This window comes from Ranitomeya variabilis, chromosome 3, assembly GCF_051348905.1.
Source record: "Ranitomeya variabilis isolate aRanVar5 chromosome 3, aRanVar5.hap1, whole genome shotgun sequence".
Classification (NCBI taxonomy): domain Eukaryota; kingdom Metazoa; phylum Chordata; class Amphibia; order Anura; family Dendrobatidae; genus Ranitomeya; species Ranitomeya variabilis.
This window is the reverse complement of record NC_135234.1, coordinates 92,720,809-92,743,848: the sequence shown is the minus strand read 5'-3', so window position 1 is coordinate 92,743,848 and position 23,040 is coordinate 92,720,809.

The following is a 23,040-nucleotide window of genomic DNA, read 5'->3' as shown; positions in this document are numbered from 1 at the left end:
TTAAAATATTATTGGGTTTCTAAAGTCTCCCTTAAAAAACAAAAAATACATAAAAAAACAGTGGGAGAGTAATATTGCCCTTTCAGCTTGTGTGCCAGTCTTGACTCCTGGGTGTGCCACCTCTCTCCCTTTCATTCAGTGGGCCATAGAAAGCCTATTTATTTTTTCCGTGATTTGTGTTCTAAATTCTACCTCAACACAAAAACACTACATCAATCAGTGGGAGAAAAATATTGGCCTCAGTCAGGGCTTGTGTGCCACTGCTGTGTGTGCTATCTCTCATTCAGTGGGCTATAGCAAGCCTATTTTTTTTTTTTTTTTTTTAATATTATTTGGTTTCTAAAGTCTCCCTGAAAAAAAAAAAAAAAACTAAAAAAACAGTGGGAGAGTAATATTGCCCTTTCAGCTTGTGTGCCAGTCTTGACTCCTGGGTGTGCCACCTCTCTCCCTTTCATTCAGTGGGCCATAGAAAGCCTATTTATTTTATTTTTTTTAAATATTATTGGGTTTCTAAAGTCTCCCTTAAAAAACAAAAAATACATAAAAAAACAGTGGGAGAGTAATATTGCCCTTTCAGCTTGTGTGCCAGTCTTGACTCCTGGGTGTGCCACCTCTCTCCCTCTCATTCAGTGGGCCATAGAAAGCCTATTTATTTTTTCCGTGATTTGTGTTCTAAATTCTACCTCAACACAAAAACACTACATCAATCAGTGGGAGAAAAATATTGGCCTCAGTCAGGGCTTGTGTGCCACTGCTGTGTGTGCTATCTCTCATTCAGTGGGCTATAGCAAGCCTATTTTTTTTTTTTTTTTTTTTTAATATTATTTGGTTTCTAAAGTCTCCCTGAAAAAAAAAAAAAAACCCTAAAAAAACAGTGGGAGAGTAATATTGCCCTTTCAGCTTGTGTGCCAGTCTTGACTCCTGGGTGTGCCACCTCTCTCCCTCTCATTCAGTGGGCCATAGAAAGCCTATTTATTTTTTTAAAAAATATTATTGGGTTTCTAAAGTCTCCCTTAAAAAACAAAAAATACATAAAAAAACAGTGGGAGAGTAATATTGCCCTTTCAGCTTGTGTGCCAGTCTTGACTCCTGGGTGTGCCACCTCTCTCCCTCTCATTCAGTGGGCCATAGAAAGCCTATTTATTTATTTTTTTAAATATTATTGGGTTTCTAAAGTCTCCCTTAAAAAACAAAAAATACATAAAAAAACAGTGGGAGAGTAATATTGCCCTTTCAGCTTGTGTGCCAGTCTTGACTCCTGGGTGTGCCACCTCTCTCCCTCTCATTCAGTGGGCCATAGAAAGCCTATTTATTTTTTCCGTGATTTGTGTTCTAAATTCTACCTCAACACAAAAACACTACATCAATCAGTGGGAGAAAAATATTGGCCTCAGTCAGGGCTTGTGTGCCACTGCTGTGTGTGCTATCTCTCATTCAGTGGGCTATAGCAAGCCTATTTTTTTTTTTTTTTTTTTAATATTATTTGGTTTCTAAAGTCTCCCTGAAAAAAAAAAAAAAAACTAAAAAAACAGTGGGAGAGTAATATTGCCCTTTCAGCTTGTGTGCCAGTCTTGACTCCTGGGTGTGCCACCTCTCTCCCTTTCATTCAGTGGGCCATAGAAAGCCTATTTATTTTATTTTTTTTAAATATTATTGGGTTTCTAAAGTCTCCCTTAAAAAACAAAAAATACATAAAAAAACAGTGGGAGAGTAATATTGCCCTTTCAGCTTGTGTGCCAGTCTTGACTCCTGGGTGTGCCACCTCTCTCCCTCTCATTCAGTGGGCCATAGAAAGCCTATTTATTTTTTCCGTGATTTGTGTTCTAAATTCTACCTCAACACAAAAACACTACATCAATCAGTGGGAGAAAAATATTGGCCTCAGTCAGGGCTTGTGTGCCACTGCTGTGTGTGCTATCTCTCATTCAGTGGGCTATAGCAAGCCTATTTTTTTTTTTTTTTTTTTAATATTATTTGGTTTCTAAAGTCTCCCTGAAAAAAAAAAAAAAACCCTAAAAAAACAGTGGGAGAGTAATATTGCCCTTTCAGCTTGTGTGCCAGTCTTGACTCCTGGGTGTGCCACCTCTCTCCCTCTCATTCAGTGGGCCATAGAAAGCCTATTTATTTTTTTAAAAAATATTATTGGGTTTCTAAAGTCTCCCTTAAAAAACAAAAAATACATAAAAAAACAGTGGGAGAGTAATATTGCCCTTTCAGCTTGTGTGCCAGTCTTGACTCCTGGGTGTGCCACCTCTCTCCCTCTCATTCAGTGGGCCATAGAAAGCCTATTTATTTATTTTTTTAAATATTATTGGGTTTCTAAAGTCTCCCTTAAAAAACAAAAAATACATAAAAAAACAGTGGGAGAGTAATATTGCCCTTTCAGCTTGTGTGCCAGTCTTGACTCCTGGGTGTGCCACCTCTCTCCCTCTCATTCAGTGGGCCATAGAAAGCCTATTTATTTTTTCCGTGATTTGTGTTCTAAATTCTACCTCAACACAAAAACACTACATCAATCAGTGGGAGAAAAATATTGGCCTCAGTCAGGGCTTGTGTGCCACTGCTGTGTGTGCTATCTCTCATTCAGTGGGCTATAGCAAGCCTATTTTTTTTTTTTTTTTTTTTAATATTATTTGGTTTCTAAAGTCTCCCTGAAAAAAAAAAAAAAACCCTAAAAAAACAGTGGGAGAGTAATATTGCCCTTTCAGCTTGTGTGCCAGTCTTGACTCCTGGGTGTGCCACCTCTCTCTCTCATTCAGTGGGCCATAGAAAGGCTATTTTTTTTTTGGTTTTTTTAATATTATTTGGTTTCTAAAGTCTCCCTGAAAAAAAAAAAAAAAACATACAAAAAACAGTGGGAGAGTAATATTGCCCTTTCAGCTTGTGTGCCAGTCTTGACTCCTGGGTGTGCCACCTCTATCTCTCATTCAGTGGGCCATAGAAAGGCTATTTTTTTTTGGGTTTTTTTAATATTATTTGGTTTCTAAAGTCTCCCTGAAAAAAAAAAAAAAACATACAAAAAACAGTGGGAGAGTAATATTGCCCTTTCAGCTTGTGTGCCAGTCTTGACTCCTGGGTGTGCCACCTCTCTCCCTTTCATTCAGTGGGCCATAGAAAGCCTATTTATTTATTTTTTTAAATATTATTGGGTTTCTAAAGTCTCCCTTAAAAAACAAAAAATACATAAAAAAACAGTGGGAGAGTAATATTGCCCTTTCAGCTTGTGTGCCAGTCTTGACTCCTGGGTGTGCCACCTCTCTCTCTCATTCAGTGGGCCATAGAAAGGCTATTTTTTTTTTGTTTTTTTTAATATTATTTGGTTTCTAAAGTCTCCCTGAAAAAAAAAAAAAAAAACATACAAAAAACAGTGGGAGAGTAATATTGCCCTTTCAGCTTGTGTGCCAGTCTTGACTCCTGGGTGTGCCACCTCTCTCCCTTTCATTCAGTGGGCCATAGAAAGCCTATTTATTTTTTTTAAAAAATATTATTGGGTTTCTAAAGTCTCCCTGAAAAAAAAAAAAACATAAAAAAACAGTGGGAGAGTAATATTGCCCTTTCAGCTTGTGTGCCAGTCTTGACTCCTGGGTGTGCCACCTCTCTCTCTCTAATTGTGGGCCATAGAAAGCCTTTTTTTTTTTTTTTTTTTTTAATATTATTTGGTTTCTAAAGTCTCCCTGAAAAAAAAAACAACATAAATTAGGTGGGAGATTAATATTGACATTAGTGCTTGAGTGACAGTCCTGCGTGTGTGTCATCTCTGTGATTTTGTGCCACAGAAAACAGAGTGTGTAACATTGTGCCTGATTTTCCTTGTGGTCTCACCAACCTGTTAAGGGATATTGAAATCATACTGAAGTTATAGCTCACCGTGTAAGTTGTTTGACAGCAACAAATAAAGTTACTTTGGTTAAGATTTTAAAACAATGAGGAAGTCTGGTGCAAGAGGTCGTCGTGGGCGTTCATTGTCAGCTGGTAATGATGGTAGTGGTAGTGGAGCATCAGGTGGTCGTGGGGATAAAAATATTCCACCTAAGTCTGGAGCTGTGGAGCCAGTTTCGTCGTCAGGCTACACAAGGCCTCGAACGCTCTCTTTTCTGGGAGTAGGAAAACCGCTTTTAAAGGCGGAGCAGCAACAGCAAGTTTTGGCTTACATTGCAGACTCAGCCTCTAGCTCTTTTGCCTCCTCTTCCGAAACTGGTAAATGTAAAAGCAGCGCGTCGCTTGTGGATGTTCACGGTCAGGGACAAGTCGCTTCCTTGTCCTCCTCAGCAAAAACTACAACAAGAGAGAAGGATGCAGCAGGCGACACAACGGGTCACTCCATGGAGCTCTTTACACATACCGTCCCTGGCTTAGAAAGTGAAACATTTAACAGGCCATGCCCATTACAAGTATATTCTGACATGGAGTGCACTGATGCACAGCCACAGCCAGAGTACTATGCTGCTCCTTTGACTCAGACCACCACATTGCCCTCTCAGGGTACAGATCCACAATCAGACCCTGATGAGACTATGTTGCCCCGCCACGAACGCTATACCACCGACCGACACAGTGACACAGACGAAGTTGCACACGAGCTCGAAGAGGAGGTAATAGATGACCCAGTTATTGACCCCGATTGGCAGCCATTGGGGGAACAGGGTGCAGGCGGCAGTAGTTCAGAAGCGGAGGTGGAGGAGGGGCCGCAGCAGGCATCAACATCGCAACAGGTTCCATCTGCCGGGCCCGTATCTGGCCCAAAACGCGTGTCAAAGCCAAAACCTGTTGGAGCACAGCGTTGCCATCCGGTTAAAGCTCAGTCTGCAATCCCTGAAAAGGGATCCGAGTCTAGGAAGAGTGCAGTTTGGCATTTTTTTAAACAACATCCAACTGATCAGCGCAAAGTCATCTGTCAAAAATGTTCAACTAGCTTAAGCAGAGGTCAGAATCTGAAAAGTCTAAATACTAGTTGCATGCATAGACACTTAACCACCATGCATTTTCAAGCCTGGACTAACTACCAAACGTCCCTCAAGGTTGTAGCACCCTCGGCCAATGAAGCTAGTCAGCAACGCAACATCCCTTCCGTCACTGTAAGGCCACCATTTTCCGCACCACCGGCAGTATCTGTGCAGGTTTCTTTGCCAGCCAAAAGCAGTCAGGGTCAGGGAATCACCAGTTTTGTAGGAGGAAATATTGCATCTAGGGCACCGGCGGAAACAATACCGTCTCCAACCGTCTCTCAGTCTGCCATGTACACCGGCACACCCGAAAGTTCCACGATCTCCAGCTCTCCAGTCCAGCTCACCCTACATGAGACTCTGGTTAGAAAAAGGAAGTACTTATCCTCGCATCCGCGTACACAGGGTTTTAACGCCCACATAGCTAGACTAATCTCGTTAGAGATGATGCCCTACCGGTTAGTTGAAAGCGAAGCTTTCAAAGCCCTGATGGAGTACGCTGAACCACGATACGAGCTACCCAGTCGACACTTTTTTTCCAGAAAAGCCATCCCAGCCCTGCACCAGCATGTTAAACAGCGCATCGTCCATGCACTCAGGCAATCTGTGAGTACAAAGGTGCACCTGACTACAGATGCATGGACCAGTAGGCATGGCCAGGGACGTTATGTGTCCATCACGGCACACTGGGTGAATGTGGTGGATGCAGGGTCCACAGGCGACATCAATTTAGGGACAGTTGTGCCTAGCCCACGGTCTAGGAAACAGTTGGCTGTAGGCGTTCGCACCCCCTCCTCCTCCTCCTCCTCGTCCTCCTGCAGAAGCTACAGCTCTTCCACAGAACGCAGTCTGCCAACCACTCCATCGGCAGATGACACTGTTGCACACCAGTTGTCCCATTATGGGCCAGCTACTGCCAAGCGTCAGCAGGCTGTATTGGCTATGAAGTGCTTGGGCGACAACAGACACACCGCGGAAGTTCTGTCCGAGTTCTTGCAACAAGAAACACAGTCGTGGCTGGGCACAGTAGATCTTGAGGCAGGCAAGGTAGTGAGTGATAACGGAAGGAATTTCATGGCTGCCATCTCCCTTTCCCAACTGAAACACATTCCTTGCCTGGCTCACACCTTAAACCTGGTGGTGCAGTGCTTATTGAAAACTTATCCTGGGTTCTCCGACCTGCTCCTCAAAGTGCGTGCACTTTGCTCACATATCCGACGTTCGCCTGTACACGCCAGCCGTATGCAGACCTATCAGCGGTCTTTGAACCTTCCCCAGCATCGCCTAATCATAGACGTTGCAACAAGGTGGAACTCAACACTGCACATGCTTCAGAGACTGTGCGAACAGAGGCGTGCTGTTATTTATTTGTGGGAGGATACACGGGCAGGCAGTAGGATGGCAGACATGGAGTTGTCAGGTGTGCAGTGGTCTAAGATACAAGACATGTGTCAAGTCCTTCAGTGTTTTGAGGAATGCACACGGCTGGTTAGTGCAGACAACGCCGTAATAAGCATGAGCATCCCCCTAATGCGTCTGCTGATGCAAAGTTTGACGCACATAAAGGAGCAGGCGTCTGCACCAGAGGAAGAGGAAAGCCTTGATGACAGTCAGCCATTGTCTGGTCAGGGCAGTGTACAGGACGAGGTAGCGGGCGAAGAGGAGGTGGAGGACGAGGAGGATGATGGGGATGAGTATATTTTTAATGCCGAACCTTTCCCGGGGGCACAGGAAATTGGTTGCGTGTCACGGCCGGGTTCTGGTTTTTTGAGGGACACAAGTGACGTAGATTTGCCTGCAACTGCCCCTCAACCAATCACAACCGGAGATTTGACAACTGGAACTTTGGCCCACATGGCGGATTATGCCTTACGTATCCTAAAAAGGGACACACGCATTACGAAAATGATGAACGATGACGATTACTGGTTGGCCTGCCTCCTTGATCCACGCTATAAAGGCAAATTGCAAAATATTATGCCACATGAGAACTTGGAACTAATATTAGCAACCAAACAATCAACTCTTGTTGACCGTTTGCTTCAGGCATTCCCAGCGCACAGCGCACGTGATCGTTCTCACACGAGCTCCAGGGGGCAGCAGACTAGGAGTGTTAGGGGTGCACACATCAGAAGTGGCGTTGGACAGAGGGGTTTTCTGACCAGGTTGTGGAGTGATTTTGCTATGACCGCAGACAGGACAGGTACTGCTGCATCAATTGAAAGTGACAGGAGACAACATTTGTCCAGTATGGTTACTAACTATTTTTCTTCCCTTATCGATGTTCTCCCTCAACCGTCATTCCCATTTGATTACTGGGCCTCCAAATTAGACACCTGGCCAGAATTGGCAGAATATGCATTGCAGGAGCTTGCTTGCCCGGCAGCAAGTGTCCTATCAGAAAGAGTATTCAGTGCTGCAGGTTCAATATTAACCGAAAAAAGGACTCGTCTGGCTACCCAAAATGTTGATGATCTAACATTCATTAAAATGAACCACAACTGGATTTCGAAATCTTTTGCCCCACCTTGCCCGGCCGACACCTAGCTTTCCTATGAAAAGCTCTTGCCTGTGAATTACTTTTCTAATGTCTAATTTGCTGCAGCTGATTGTACAGCATACGACATGTTTACACCTCCCTAAATGGCAAAACTCCCCACACGGGGCCGTGGTATCGCGACTTGGCGCAAGCACCCGTGAGACTGCTGTTTGTCTGAAGAGGTGGGTGTGCTCGCTTTTGGTTGACGGCATTGCTACTGGGTCCCTCATAGTACAATGTAGTGTCTCTGGCGGTGGTGGTGCGCACCCAACGTCAGACACACCGTTGTAACATGAGGGGCCCTGGGGCGGTCCCGCCGGCCTCAAGAGAGTTCCCCCCTACCCCAGCTCAAAATGTGCTCTACCACGTCCAAAATTATGTCGCACAGCTCCACCAATCTTTAGTCTATTCGCTGACATCATTCAATGTCTGGCACTGACAATACAAATTTGTAGACATCTATGATGCAACTTAAAGTAGTCTGTGTCTGTGTCCTATATTGGCACCATTAAATAGTTACTGCCAAATTACTATGTCAGAAACTCAGTAGATGAGCCCACCCCTGTACCTAAGTATGCCACCTTTTTTTTTGTTTTGGTTGTTTTGCGAGACATTAACATCTATTTATATTTTGGGAGTACTGGGACAGACACTCCTTGCACTACTCCTCCACTCACCACCAAGCTGCCTGTGTATCCATGTAACCGCTGTAAAGCTGCCATGAGCCTATTGTTTGTTATTTTAGGCCTTTGATAGCCTGTCTGCGGTCCCTACTTTAAATACTCCTCCACTGACCACCAAGCTGCCTGCCCGTGTATCCATGTAACCGCTGTAAAACTGCCATAAGCCTATTGTTTGTTATTTTAGGCCTTTGATAGCCTGTCTGCGGTCCCTACTTTAAATACTCCTCCACTCACCACCACCAAGCTGCCTGCCCGTGTATCCATGTAACCGCTGTAAAACTGCCATGAGCCTATTGTTTGTTATGTTAGGCCTTTGATAGCCTGTCTGCGGTCCCTACTTTAAATACTCCTCCACTGACCACCAAGCTGCCTGCCCGTGTATCCATGTAACCGCTGTAAAACTGCCATGAGCCTATTGTTTGTTATTTTAGGCCTTTGATAGCCTGTCTGCGGCCCCTACTTGCAATACTCCTCCACTGACCACAATGCTGCCTGGAGTGCCTGCCTGTGTATCCATGTAACCGATGTAAAACTGCCATGACTGCCTACTGTTTGTTATTTTAGGCCTTTGGTAGCCTGTCTGCAGCCCCTACTTGCAATACTCCTCCACTGACCAGACCACTGCTGCCCGTGTACCCCTGGAACCAATTATAAAGTGCCTACAGCCAGCCCATTTTCTTATGTTAGGCCTTTGAAGCCTGTCTGCGGTCCCTACTTTAAATACTCCTCCACTGACCACCAAGCTGCCTGCCCGTGTATCCATGTAACCGCTGTAAAACTGCCATGAGCCTATTGTTTGTTATTTTAGGCCTTTGAAGCCTGTCTGCGGTCCCTCCTTCCACTAGTCCTCCACTGACCAGACCACTGCTGCCCGTGTACCCCTGGAACCAATTATAAAGTGCCTACAGCCAGCCCATTTTCTTATGTTAGGCCTTTGAAGCCTGTCTGCGGTCCCTACTTTAAATACTCCTCCACTGACCACCAAGCTGCCTGCCCGTGTATCCATGTAACCGCTGTAAAACTGCCATGAGCCTATTGTTTGTTATTTTAGGCCTTTGAAGCCTGTCTGCGGTCCCTCCTTCCACTAGTCCTCCACTGACCAGACCACTGCTGCCCGTGTACCCCTGGAACCAATTATAAAGTGCCTACAGCCAGCCCATTTTCTTATGTTAGGCCTTTGAAGCCTGTCTGCGGTCCCTACTTTAAATACTCCTCCACTGACCACCAAGCTGCCTGCCCGTGTATCCATGTAACCGCTGTAAAACTGCCATGAGCCTATTGTTTGTTATTTTAGGCCTTTGAAGCCTGTCTGCGGTCCCTCCTTCCACTAGTCCTCCACTGACCAGACCACTGCTGCCCGTGTACCCCTGGAACCAATTATAAAGTGCCTACAGCCAGCCCATTTTCTTATGTTAGGCCTTTGAAGCCTGTCTGCGGTCCCTACTTTAAATACTCCTCCACTCACCACCACCAAGCTGCCTGCCCGTGTATCCATGTAACCGCTGTAAAACTGCCATGAGCCTATTGTTTGTTATTTTAGGCCTTTGATAGCCTGTCTGCGGCCCCTACTTGCAATACTCCTCCACTGACCACAATGCTGCCTGGAGTGCCTGCCTGTGTATCCATGTAACCGATGTAAAACTGCCATGACTGCCTACTGTTTGTTATTTTAGGCCTTTGATAGCCTGTCTGCAGCCCCTACTTGCAATACTCCTCCACTGACCACACCAATGCTGCCCGTGTACCCCTGGAACCTATTTAAAAGTTCATAGAGCCTAGTTATATATTTTATTTACTATTAATAAGGCCATGATGGACTACGCTGTACCACGCTACAAGCTAACCAGTCGACACTTCTTTTGCGAGAAAAGCCATCCCAACCCTCCACCAGCATGTAGAAGACCGCATTGTCCATGCACTCTGGCAATCTGTGAGTACAAAGGTGCACCTGACAACAGACGCATGGACATGTAGGCATGGCCACGGAAGATTACGTGTCCATTACGGCGCAATGGGTTAATGTGGTGGATGCATGGTCCACAGGGGACAGCCTACTAAGTCTGTCTGCAGTCCCTAATTCAAATTGTCCTCCACTGTCTAAATCGGAGCTTCCACCTTCTGGCTTTCGGCCTATAGTATCAGAAATTAAACTGCATTTGGCCTTCAACTTTGGTTAGGGCCTACTAACGGCTTCTGCCCCTCCCTGGTGTTGCCCTCAACTAAATAAAGCTGAGCTTCAACCTTCTGCTCCAAATTACCATTTTGAAAAATGCAATAGGCTTTTCTGGCCTACTAAAGGTGTCTGTCTGTGTGCCCCTGCCTGGTGTTGCCCTCAACTAAATAAAGCTGAGCTTCAACCTTCTGCTCCAAATTACCATTTTGAAAAATGCAATAGGCTTTTCCGGCCTACTAAAGGTGTCTGTCTGTGTGCCCCTGCCTGGTGTTGTCCTCAACTAAATAAAGCTGAGCTTCAACCTTCCGGCTCTCATTAAGTGGTTTTAAAAAAAAAAAATGGTGGTTAGGGCCTACTAACGGCTTCTGCCCCTCCCTGGTGTTGCCCTCAACTAAATAAAGCTGAGCTTCAACCTTCTGCTCCAAATTACCATTTTGAAAAATGCAATAGGCTTTTCCGGCCTACTAAAGGTGTCTGTCTGTGTGCCCCTGCCTGGTGTTGCCCTCAACTAAATAAAGCTGAGCTTCAACCTTCTGCTCCAAATTACCATTTTGAAAAATGCAATAGGCTTTTCCGGCCTACTAAAGGTGTCTGTCTGTGTGCCCCTGCCTGGTGTTGCCCTCAACTAAATAAAGCTGAGCTTCAACCTTCTGCTCCAAATTACCATTTTGAAAAATGCAATAGGCTTTTCCGGCCTACTAAAGTTGTCTGTCTGTGTGCCCCTGCCTGGTGTTGTCCTCAACTAAATAAAGCTGAGCTTCAACCTTCCGGCTCTCATTAAGTGGTTTTAAAAAAAAAAAATGGTGGTTAGGGCCTACTAACGGCTTCTGCCCCTCCCTGGTGTTGCCCTCAACTAAATAAAGCTGAGCTTCAACCTTCTGCTCCAAATTACCATTTTGAAAAATGCAATAGGCTTTTCCGGCCTACTAAAGGTGTCTGTCTGTGTGCCCCTGCCTGGTGTTGCCCTCAACTAAATAAAGCTGAGCTTCAACCTTCTGCTCCAAATTACCATTTTGAAAAATGCAATAGGCTTTTCCGGCCTACTAAAGGTGTCTGTCTGTGTGCCCCTGCCTGGTGTTGTCCTCAACTAAATAAAGCTGAGCTTCAACCTTCCGGCTCTCATTAAGTGGTTTTAAAAAAAAAAAATGGTGGTTAGGGCCTACTAACGGCTTCTGCCCCTCCCTGGTGTTGCCCTCAACTAAATAAAGCTGAGCTTCAACCTTCTGCTCCAAATTACCATTTTGAAAAATGCAATAGGCTTTTCTGGCCTACTAAAGGTGTCTGTCTGTGTGCCCCTGCCTGGTGTTGCCCTCAACTAAATAAAGCTGAGCTTCAACCTTCTGCTCCAAATTACCATTTTGAAAAATGCAATAGGCTTTTCCGGCCTACTAAAGGTGTCTGTCTGTGTGCCCCTGCCTGGTGTTGTCCTCAACTAAATAAAGCTGAGCTTCAACCTTCCGGCTCTCATTAAGTGGTTTTAAAAAAAAAAAATGGTGGTTAGGGCCTACTAACGGCTTCTGCCCCTCCCTGGTGTTGCCCTCAACTAAATAAAGCTGAGCTTCAACCTTCTGCTCCAAATTACCATTTTGAAAAATGCAATAGGCTTTTCCGGCCTACTAAAGGTGTCTGTCTGTGTGCCCCTGCCTGGTGTTGCCCTCAACTAAATAAAGCTGAGCTTCAACCTTCTGCTCCAAATTACCATTTTGAAAAATGCAATAGGCTTTTCCGGCCTACTAAAGGTGTCTGTCTGTGTGCCCCTGCCTGGTGTTGCCCTCAACTAAATAAAGCTGAGCTTCAACCTTCTGCTCCAAATTACCATTTTGAAAAATGCAATAGGCTTTTCCGGCCTACTAAAGGTGTCTGTCTGTGTGCCCCTGCCTGGTGTTGTCCTCAACTAAATAAAGCTGAGCTTCAACCTTCCGGCTCTCATTAAGTGGTTTTAAAAAAAAAAATGGTGGTTAGGGCCTACTAACGGCTTCTGCCCCTCCCTGGTGTTGCCCTCAACTAAATAAAGCTGAGCTTCAACCTTCTGCTCCAAATTACCATTTTAAAAAATGCAATAGGCTTTTCCGGCCTACTAAAGGTGTCTGCCCCTCCCTGGTGTTGTCCTCAACTGAACAAAGCTGAGCTTCCACATTCTGGCTTTCGCCCTATACTATCAGATATTAAACTGCATTTGGCCTACTAGTGTGGTTAGGCCCTTGAAACAGTGTCTGCTGCTCTTGGGTTTGCTACTCCACTGAACAAAGCAATGCCGCCTGTTTAGTCCTGTTACCAATTTTGAACTGCATGTAGCCTACTTTATTCTTTGGCCCTATATCTGTTTCCTCCTCATCCTGCCCATTGCCCAGCCACTGCTAAATGAGTCTGCTGGTACATTGACCTAGACCACTACATTCCCCTTGTACTCTACACAGCCAGAATCTGTCCCTGCTGAAAGTAAGGTTCCCCTTCCCGCATGTTATACCACCTTACACAGGGACAAAGAGGAAGGTGCAGATGAAAGTGCAGGTTCCTTCATCAGGTGGGGGGGCATACTCGTTGGCGACGTCACTGGCACAGGGCCCCTCAGAGTACGCAAAAGTGTCGCTGCTGGTGGGAGGCGCCCCCGCCATGCAAACACACCGCCGTACTTTGAGGGGCCCTGTGCCAGTGGCAATGCGAACGAGTGGGCCCCCCCCTGCTTGCTCAGGATCACAGCACTTGCAACTTTTAAATACTTACCTTTCCCTGCAACACCGCCGTGACGTAGTCCGCATTTCCTGGGCCCACGAAAAACTTGAGCCAGCCCTACTCCCCCCACAACTTTCCCCCAATTCCCTATGCCCAACTATTATTATACAGTTAATTAAGATTGGCAAGCTTCAGAAACAAGAATGGATGTTTTTGGCATTAAAATGGGCACTGTAGGTGTTTTCCTGGCCTCCACTCACTGCCGACTATGCTTCCCCATTGACTTGCATTGGGTTTCGTGTTTCGGTCGATCCCCGACTTTTAGCGATAATCGGCCGACTGCACTCGACTCGACTCTGGACAAAATCGGGTTTCCCAAAACCCTACTCGATCTTAAAAAAATGAAAGTCGCTCAACCCTACTAATTATAATCAATAGTAGAACAGCCAGCAATTGATAGCAAAACCTTTTTTCAGGGCTAATAATATTCTTTTTGCTCTTAATCCTACAAATTGTTCTGAGAAGGGAAATATTATACACCATTTTTGCTGCGGCAGTTGTGCGTCAAAAGATTACAGCCAGACTTGGTTGGATCTCAATAGCATTGCTATATTGATACTGCAGTCTATGTCCATCTCAATTGTGCAAATTTGCATGGCATTGTAATACTGCAATTTTTTTGAGCTGTGAAATTTTATATGGTATTTAGAGTGCTACAGTTGGCCCTCCAAACCTCCCCAAAAAAGAAGTTGTTTGTTAAAAAAAATTACATTGCTATATTTATACTGCAGTCTGATACGTTGGTCTAAGGTGTGCAAAGTTGCCTAGCATTGCAATACAGCCTTTTTTATGAGCTGTGAAATTTTATACGGCATTTAACGTGCTACAATTGGGTCTCAAACCCCCCTCCCACAGAAAAAATGTTTTCTAAATAAATTGCATTGCTATATTTATACTGCAGTCTCATACATCCATCTCATTTGGGCAAATATTGCTGGCATTGTAACACAGTCTGCAACATTTTCTCAACAGGGAAAAATCATACATAATTTTAAATGGGCAAGGAGCGTTGTAAGGGATGGGAAAATGGATGTGATATTGATGGTGAGCGCAGAGGCTGTGGGCAAGGTGAAACTGTGCCTGCCGCGGGAGCACAACAAACACACACATGCAGCATGTTGAGATCATCATGCTCTGACCTCAGCACACTGCTGCTGGGGCTGCAGTGCAGAGGTGACAAGGACATGGCAGGAGACAGTAAGTGTCCAAGGAGGTGCCAAAAATTAAATCACACTGACCACACCACTACATCCAGCTTTAAGCACCTTCTCTGACTGGCAGCTTAGTATATTTATCCTCCCCCAGTCCCTTGTGAGCATATGTGTTTCTAGATTTGTTTTTCTGTGCAGGCTACTCTAAAAAGTCACCATCGGGAGACCTTCTCTTCATAGATGTGTGTTTGACTTGGTGGGAATGGACCTAGCTGGCAGACAGCAATGAATTTCACATCATAGGCCCTCAAGCCACATGTGGCTACCGAGCCATAGCTCTAAAGCTGCATTTGTGGCCACCCCACTATAAATAAAGAAGAGGATGCCAAACAGACCTCCACCCTCTAAGTTGAGTTTGTGTAGTAGAGAACAACCCCTTTAATAATCAATTTCAGGATCTTAATTAAATAAAAAACAGTGTATGCTAATGTCCCTCAGTTGCACCGTTCCAGAGATGTTGATGACATGACTTGTTCTGACGTGCAGGCTGCAGCTGATGAATGACCACTATTTGGCTGCAGCCTTTACTATTTTGTCGGAGCGAACATTTGCCTTGATGAAATATAGAAGGGTTGCAGGTGACAAGCGGCCTGCATGTGACACAACAATTCAGTTCATTCTCCGGGAACAGGACCCTAATTAAAATGGAACAGTGGGTGCTCACATCCTGCAGCGGTGCCGTTCCAGCCATGTTGGTGCCGCTGAAGGATGTGAGCATTCACTGTTCCATTTTAATTAGGATCCTGAAATGATTAAACTGATTGTCCAGTAGTGGACTTGGTATTTGGATATTTAAAAAATAGCTTTCTAACCAAGACAACCCCTATAAATGCAAGACCATTAGTGTTGAGCGATACTTTCCGATATCGGAAAGTATCGGTATCGGAAAGTATTGGCCGATACCGTCAAAATATCGGATCTAATCCGATACCGATACCCGATCCCAATGCAAGTCAATGGGACGAAAATATCGGAATTAAAATAAACCCTTTATAAACTTGTAGGTTCATTCTACATGAAGGAAAACAACTAAGAATAATGTAGGATGTATTGGGGGACGTGGCGGAGACATTAAAGGCACAGAGGTTTAGCCCAATGTAATAGAATAGCAGGATTTTGTTTGTTTTTTATGACGTTCGGCGGTAGAAAGATTTTGACTATGTTAATTTTTTTTTTATTTTGTCAGATATTGATGTTTCACTACTTCCACGCCCTTCACCTTCTTTTTTACTTCTCCCACACTTTCTTCTTCATTATCCTCATCATCAGCTTCTTTGACATCAACTTCTTCACCTTATTCATCTTCTTCTTCATCTTCTACCTATTATTTTTTTGGTTACATTGTTCATATTCTTTTTATTTTACTATTATCTTCATCATATTCTACTTCTTCATCATATTCTTATTTGTGACAGGCATTCCCGTAGTTGTTATCTATAAAAGTTTGAAGATTACACCTTCCGTTCTGCCTGTCACAAAAGAGTTACATTTGTCCGCGTTCAGTTTGGCCTGCAGCATCAGGCTTTATCCAGGGGCACCACGAGGAGGAACGGACTCACCCCCATACACTGCTTAGTCTTCTTCTGCTTATAATTTAGATAATATCTTTTGCTCTGATATTTAGTCTTATGCTTAATGTTCTTCTGCTCTTTGTTCTGCAGCCTCTTGTTCTTCTGCTTCTCGGTCTCCCATGTCGTCGTCGTCTCCAGGGTCGTCGTCTCCGGGGTCGTCGTCATCGGGGTCGTCGTCATCGGGGTCGTCTTCAGGGTCATCGTCTCCAGGGTCGTCGTCATCTCGGTGGTTGTCGTCTCTGGTGTCGTCATCATCTTAGGGGTGGTCTTCCGGGTCATCGTCTTTAGGGTCTTGAACTTGGAAATGTAGCAGAAGGTACAAGAAGGCTGAGAAAATGCCGAGAAACAGCTGATGGAACTGGAACTCGGATGGCTACCCGAAGGTCCAAGAGCCAATGGAACTACCGTGGACCAGCTGACGTTACTGGAACCCGGTTACTAAGCAGGAGGTACCCGTGCCTGAAAGCACTACCAAGGACCACCTGACGTTGGTGGAACTCGGATACCCAGAGGGAGGCACCTAAGCCAAAGGCTCTGCCCGGAACCAGCTGACGGTACTGGAACCAGGATGGGGAGCAGAAGGTACAAGAGAAAAAGACACTGCCGAGAACCAGCTGACGGTACTGGAACCCGGATGGGTAGCCGAAGGTCCAAGAGCCAATGGAACTACCGAGGACCAGCTGACGTTACTGGAACCCGGTTACTAAGCAGGAGGTACCCGTGCCTGAAAGCACTACCAAGGACCACCTGACGTTGGTGGAACTCAGATACCCAGAGGGAGGCACCTAAGCCAAAGGCTCTGCCCGGAACCAGCTGACGGTACTGGAACCAGGATGGGGAGCAGAAGGTACAAGAGCAAAAGACACTGCCGAGAACCAGCTGACGGTACTGGAACCCGGATGGGTAGCCGAAGGTCCAAGAGCCAATGGAACTACCGTGGACCAGCTGACGTTACTGGAACCCGGTTACTAAGCAGGAGGTACCCGTGCCTGAAAGCACTACCAAGGACCACCTGACGTTGGTGGAACTCGGATACCCAGAGGGAGGCACCTAAGCCAAAGGCTCTGCCCGGAACCAGCTGACGGTACTGGAACCAGGATGGGGACCTATTCAAGCTTGTCTTCCTAGAGCCCCAACTGGTGGTGTTAGAGCCCAGGGTCAGCAGAAGGAGGAGCAGGGGGAGGGGAGTGTAGGCCAAAGCCTGCACTGGCGGCAGCTTTGGGTCTGTTGTGCCTGCGTGGCGGTCGCAGGACACGTTGCCGGCTACACAGCAGGGGAACAGCTGGCGGTGCTGAACCCCACTGACACATTGGCGAGGTGTTTGGCTCTGTGCAGCCAGCACTTCCGGACAGCAACTAGCGGTGTTGGAGCCCGGGCTCTGCCGGTGGAGCAGAGTGTAGGCCGAAGCCTAATTGAACCCATTTCAAAGGTAACCTTTAACCCCCCCTCAGGGGTTACAAACTAGAAGAGCCACAGCTTATGCAGCAGTAGTGCCGCACAAGTCAAAGGTTGCTCTTTTAATTTTTCTCCTTGCACACGCCGAATGAAACACGTATAACATTTAGCCCTTTATACAGTCAAACTGTGTTGGAGGCGCGAGTTCCCTTTGTAACGAGACACAGCACAGATGTCAAGAATCCCACCTTGGTGCTGGGTGCAGCCTCCTGAGCGTTGTTATTTGCTGTACAGGAGTCTGCGCTGTCGTGTTATCCCCTGGCCTAGCGCTGTTAGCGCTGCCCATCTTCTGACCTCATTTAATGTCGGCCGGTGCGGTTCGCGATGACCATGAATCCCAGCCCCGCAGTGTCTTAACATTGTTAAAACACTGCGGGGCTGGGATTCATGGCCTGGCGCAGCACATATGTTCGCCTCTCGCACTCGGGTCCTTACACCCGCTTCAGACTGTGCGGCGTCAGCTGATCCCTTATCGCATGCCACGGCCATGAAGCCGCACAGTCTGAAGAAGGCGGAAGGAGATGAGGGACAGGCGAAGTGATGCACTGCTCATGCCCATCAATCACACCCTCGCAGTCCCAAGAAATAAGACACCGAGGGGCGTTGTGTGGGTCAGGGCGGCCGCAGAGGCGCAGGCAGCCAAACAATGATGCCAGAAGACGGGCAGCGCTACCAAGGGGGTTGCAGCGTGTCATTACAAAGGAAAGTCACACCACCGGGACGGTTAAATGGTCACACAGAGGACACATTTTAGACGTGTTTTCAGTTCCACATGTGCGAGGAGAATACGTTTATGAGCCACCTTGCACACATGCAGCATTACCGCTGTACAAGGTGGCCTTAAAAACGTACAAACGCCTGGGGGAGGGGGGACAGGTTCCCTTCAATTTCAGTTCTTGTGTCTGCGTGGCTTTTGCAGGACACGATGCCGGCTGCACAGCAGGGGAACAGCTGGCGGTGCTGAACCCCACTGACACATTGGCTGGTGTTTTTCTCTGTGCAGCTAGCAGTACCGGGCCCCAACTGGCGGTGTTAGAGCCCGGGGTCAGCAGGAGGAGGAGATGGAGCAGAGTGTAGGCCGAAGCCTGCACTGGCGGCAGCTTTGGGTCTGTTGTGCCTGCGTGGCAGTTGCAGGACACGTTGCCGGCTGCACAGCAGGGGAACAGCTGGCGGTGCTGAACCCCACTGACACATTGGCTGGTGTTTGGCTCTGTGCAGCTAGCAGTACCAGGCCCCAACTGGCGGTGTTGGAGCCCGGGCTCTGCAGGGGGAGCAGAGTGTAGGCCGAAGCCTACTTGAACCAATTTCAAAGGTAACCTTTAACCCCCCCTCAGGGGTTACAAAGTAGAAGAGCCACAGCTTATGCAGCAGTAGTGCCGCACAAGTCAAAGGTTGCTCTTTTAATTTTGCTCCTTGCACACGCTGAATGAAACACGTATAACATTTAGCCCTTTATACAGTCAAACTGTGTTGGAGGCGCGAGTTCCCTTTGTAATGAGACGCAGCACAGATGTCAAGAATCCCACCTTGGTGCTGGGTGCAGCCTCCTGAGCGTTGTTATTTGCTGTACAGGAGTCTGCGCTGTCGTGTTATCCCCTGGCCTAGCGCTGTTAGCGCTGCCCATCTTCTGACCTCATTTAATGTCGGCCGGTGCGGTTCGCGATGACCATGAATCCCAGCCCCGCAGTGTCTTAACATTGTTAAAACACTGCGGGGCTGGGATTCATGGCCTGGCGCAGCACATATGTTCGCCTCTCGCACTCGGGTCCTTACACCCGCTTCAGACTGTGCGGCGTCAGCTGATCCCTTATCGCATGCCGCGGCCATGAAGCCGCACAGTCTGAGGAAGGCGGAAGGAGATGAGGGACAGGCGAAGAAATGCACCGCTCATGCCCATCAATCACACCCTCGCAGTCCAAATAAATAAGACACCGAGGGGCGTTGTGTGGGGCAAGGCGGCCGCAGAGGCGCAGGCAGCCAAACAATGATATCAGAAGACGGGCAGCGCTACCAAGGAGCTTGTTGCGTGTCAATACAAAGGAAAATCACACCTGAGGGACGTTTTAATGGTCGCAGAGGACTCATTTTTAGACGTGTTCACTTCAACATGGGCAAGGAGATTAAGTTTCTGAGCCACCTTGCACACATGCAGCATTACTGTCGTACAAGGTGGCTGTAAAACGTAAAAACGCCTGGGGGAGGGGGGACAGGTTTCCTTCAATTTCAGTTCTTGTGTCTGCGTGGCTGTTGCAGGACACGTTGCCGGCTACACAGCAGGGGAACAGCTGGCGGTGCTGAACCCCACTGACACATTGGCTGGTGTTTGGCTCTGTGCAGCTAGCACATCTGGGCCCCAACTGGCGGTGTTAGAGCCCAGGGTCAGCAGGAGGAGGAGAGGGAGCAGAGTGTAGGCCGAAGCCTGCACTGGAGCAAGTTGAAAGGGAAACTTTAACCCCCCCCAGGCGTTTGTAGCTGAAAGAGCCATCGTGTACAGCACTAATGCTGGAAAAGGTAAACTTAGCTCTTTTAATTATGGTCCTTGCACATGCTGAACCTAACACTTATAAAAAGTGTCCCCTCCTACCGTGATACCGTCCGGTAGGTGGAACTTTCCTTTGTGATGTGACGCAGCACAGCCGTCATTCTTACCCCCTTGGCGCCGTGCGCCGCCTCCTCAGCGTTGTTTGAATCAGTCCCGGAGCCTGCGCTGTTAGGTTAGCCCTTGGCCATGCACACATTTTGCGCTGCCCGTCTTCTGACATCATTTGGTGTCAGGCTGGCTGCGCCTGTGCGGCCGCGCTGGCCGAGAGCCCGCCTCGTACTGTCTTCTGATTTAATCCCACTGGGGGCCTGAGATCCATGGACATGCGCAGTGCATATCTGAACCTCCACCTCTCACTCATCTCCCTACGGCTTCTTCTGACTGTGCGGTGTCACGGCCGTGGCATGCTATTAGGGACCAGCTGACACCGAACAGTCTGAAGAAGCCATAGGGAGATGAGTGAGAGGTGGAGGTTCAGATATGCACTGCGCATGTCCATGGATCTCAGGCCCCCAGTGGGATTAAATCAGAAGACAGTACGAGGCGGGCTCTCGGCCAGCGCGGCCGCACAGGCGCAGCCAGCCTGACACCAAATGATGTCAGAAGACGGGCAGCGCAAAATGTGTGCATGGCCAAGGGCTAACCTAACAGCGCAGGCTCCGGGACTGATTCAAACAACGCTGAGGAGGCGGCGCACGGCTCCAAGGGGGTAAGAATGACGGCTGTGCTGCGTCACATCACAAAGGAAAGTTCCACCAACCGTACGGTATCACGGTAGGAGGGGACACTTTTCATAAGTGTTAGGATCAGCATGTGCAAGGAGCACCACGAAAAGAGGCACTTTTTCCCTTTGCATCATTACTGCTGCACAAGGTGGCTCCTTCAGTAACAAACGCCTGGGGGGGGGGGACAGGTTCCCTTAAATTTAACTTGTTGTGCCTGCGTGGCGGTCGCAGTACACGTTGCCGGCTGCACAGCAGGGGAACAGCTGGCGGTGCTGAACCCCACTAACACATTGGCGAGGTGTTTGGCTCTGTGCGGACAGCACTTCTGAACGGCAACTAGCGGTGTTGGAGCCCAGGGACAGGTGGAGGAGGAGGAGGTGGAGGAGGTAGGAGGGATTGCTACACACACAGCAGGGGAACAGCTGACGTTACTGAACCCCAATAACAGAGGAGGGACTGTTGACTGTGCGTACAGCACTACCAGGCAACAACTAGCGGTGTTGGAGCCCAGGGACAGGTGGAGGAGGAGGTGGAGGAGATAGGAGGGATTGCCACACACACAGCAGGGGAACAGCTGACGTTACTGAACCCCAATAACAGAGGAGGGACTGTTGGGACTGTGCGTACAGCACTACCAGGCAACAACTAGCGGTGTTGGAGCCCAGGGACAGGTGGAGGAGGAGGAGGTGGAGGAGGTAGGAGGGATTGCCACACACACAGCAGGGGAACAGCTGACGTTACTGAACCCCAATAACAGAGGAGGGACTGTTGGGACTGTGCGTACAGCACTACCAGGCAACAACTAGCGGTGTTGGAGCCCAGGGACAGGTGGAGGAGGAGGAGGTGGAGGAGGTAGGAGGGATTGCCACACACACAGCAGGGGAACAGCTGACGTTACTGAACCCCAATAACAGAGGAGGGACTGTTGGGACTGTGCGTACAGCACTACCAGGCAACAACTAGCGGTGTTGGAGCCCAGGGACAGGTGGAGGAGGAGGAGGTGGAGGAGGTAGGAGGGATTGCCACACACACAGCAGGGGAACAGCTGACGTTACTGAACCCCAATAACAGAGGAGGGACTGTTGGGACTGTGCGTACAGCACTACCAGGCAACAACTAGCGGTGTTGGAGCCCAGGGACAGGTGGAGGAGGAGGAGGTGGAGGAGGTAGGAGGGATTGCCACACACACAGCAGGGGAACAGCTGACGTTACTGAACCCCAATAACAGAGGACGGACTGTTGGGACTGTGCGGACAGCACTTCTGGACGGCAACTAGCGGTGTTGGAGCCCAGGGACAGGTGGAGGAGGAGGAGGTGGAGGAGGTAGGAGGGATTGCCACACACACAGCAGGGGAACAGCTGACGTTACTGAACCCCAATAACAGAGGAGGGACTGTTGACTGTGCGTACAGCACTACCAGGCAACAACTAGCGGTGTTGGAGCCCAGGGACAGGTGGAGGAGGAGGTGGAGGAGATAGGAGGGATTGCCACACACACAGCAGGGGAACAGCTGACGTTACTGAACCCCAATAACAGAGGAGGGACTGTTGGGATTGTGCGTACAGCACTACCAGGCAACAACTAGCGGTGTTGGAGCCCAGGGACAGGTGGAGGAGGAGGAGGTGGAGGAGGTAGGAGGGATTGCCACACACACAGCAGGGGAACAGCTGACGTTACTGAACCCCAATAACAGAGGAGGGACTGTTGGGACTGTGCATACAGCACTACCAGGCAACAACTAGCGGTGTTGGAGCCCAGGGACAGGTGGAGGAGGAGGAGGTGGAGGAGGTAGGAGGGATTGCCACACACACAGCAGGGGAACAGCTGACGTTACTGAACCCCAAAAACAGAGGAGGGACTGTTGGGACTGTGCGTACAGCACTACCAGGCAACAACTAGCGGTGTTGGAGCCCAGGGACAGGTGGAGGAGGAGGAGGTGGAGGAGGTAGGAGGGATTGCCACACACACAGCAGGGGAACAGCTGACGTTACTGAACCCCAATAACAGAGAACGGACTGTTGGGACTGTGCGGACAGCACTTCTGGACGGCAACTAGCGGTGTTGGAGCCCAGGGACAGGTGGAGGAGGAGGAGGTGGAGGAGGTAGGAGGGATTGCTACACACACAGCAGGGGAACAGCTGACGTTACTGAACCCCAATAACAGAGGAGGGACTGTTGACTGTGCGTACAGCACTACCAGGCAACAACTAGCGGTGTTGGAGCCCAGGGACAGGTGGAGGAGGAGGTGGAGGAGATAGGAGGGATTGCCACACACACAGCAGGGGAACAGCTGACGTTACTGAACCCCAATAACAGAGGAGGGACTGTTGGGACTGTGCGTACAGCACTACCAGGCAACAACTAGCGGTGTTGGAGCCCAGGGACAGGTGGAGGAGGAGGAGGTGGAGGAGGTAGGAGGGATTGCCACACACACAGCAGGGGAACAGCTGACGTTACTGAACCC